Source organism: Schistocerca gregaria, unplaced genomic scaffold (genome assembly GCF_023897955.1).
Source record: "Schistocerca gregaria isolate iqSchGreg1 unplaced genomic scaffold, iqSchGreg1.2 ptg000357l, whole genome shotgun sequence".
Taxonomy (NCBI): domain Eukaryota; kingdom Metazoa; phylum Arthropoda; class Insecta; order Orthoptera; family Acrididae; genus Schistocerca; species Schistocerca gregaria.
In genome coordinates this window covers 37526-39039 of record NW_026061816.1, presented here as the reverse complement: position 1 = coordinate 39039, position 1514 = coordinate 37526, and positions in this window count along the sequence as shown.

The following is a 1514-nucleotide window of genomic DNA, read 5'->3' as shown; positions in this document are numbered from 1 at the left end:
AGTACAATTCAAGTTTTAGGTATCGATTGTTGACTTTTTAGCTGGCTTTGGTGCCTTTGGCATGAGCTAGGTCCTTATGATTCTGCATGAAAGGAGGACTAGCAGCCGAGTTGCATGGGAGAATGTGAAAAGTGTTCATAAGTAGTAAAAACCTGAGAAATCCATCCGTTTTCGTCATTTGTTATCGAATCGACTTAAAGCCAGATCGTCACATTGGCCGCTCTTCTCTCTGAAACGGTTGTACTTATCGTCTGCAAAGCTATGTCGCGTGCTGCGGTATGCGGAGACACTAAAAGCACCATAGTAGAACACAGATTAAGCTTCTAAGTTGATGTAATAGCCAGTAAGAAGTAGTACAATTCAAGTTTTTGGTATCGATTATGGACTTTTTGCTGGCTTTGGTGCCTTGGACATGAGCTAGGACCTTAAGATTCTGCATGAAAGGAGGACTAGCAGCTGCGTTGGACGGGAGTATGTGAAAAGTGTTCATATGTAGTAAAAACCTGAGAAATCCGTCCATTTTAGTCATTTGTTATCGAATCGACTTAAAGCAGGATCGTCACCTTGGCCCCTCTTCTCTCTGAAACGGTTGTACTTATCGTCTGCAAAGCTATGTCGCGTGCTGCGGTATGCGGAGTCACTAAAATCACCATAGCGGAACACAGATGAAGCCTCTAAGTTGATGTAATAGCCAGTAAGAAGTAGTACAATTCAAGTTTTAGGTATCGATTATTGACTTTTTAGCTGGCTTTGGTGCCTTGGACATGAGCCAGGACCTTAAGATTCTGCATGATAGGAGGACTAGCAGCCGAGTTGCACGGGAGTACGTGAAAAGTGTTTATATGTAGTAAAAACCTGAGAAATCCGTCCATTTTCGTCATTTGTTATCGAATCGACTTAAAGCCAGATCGTCACATTGGCCGCTGTTCTCTCTGAAACGGTTGTACTTATCGTCTGCAAAGCTATGTCGCGTGCTGCGGTATGCGGAGACACTAAAATCACCATAAATGAACACAGATGAAGCTTCTAAATTGATGTAATAGCCAGTAAGAAGTAGTACAATTCAAGTTTTAGGTAACGATTATTGACTTTGTAGCTGGCTTTGGTGCCTTGGACATGAGCTAGGACCTTAAGATTCTGCATGAAAGGAGGACTAGCAGCCGAGTTGAACGGGAGAATGCGAAAAGTGTTCATGTGTAGTAAAAACCTGAGAAATCATTCCGTTTTCGCAATTTATTATCGAATCGACTTAAAGCCAGATCGTCACATTGGCCGCTCTTCTCTCTGAAACGGTTGTACTTATCGTCTGCAAAGCTATGTCGCGTGCTGCGGTATGCGGAGACACTAAAATCACCATAGTGGAACACAGATGAAGCTTCTAAGTTGATGTAATAGCCAGTAAGAAGTAGTACAATTCAAGTTTTAGGTATCGATTATTGACTTTTTAGCTGGCCTTGGTGCCTTGGACATGAGCTAGGACCTTAAGATTCTGCATAAAAGGAGGACTAGCAGCT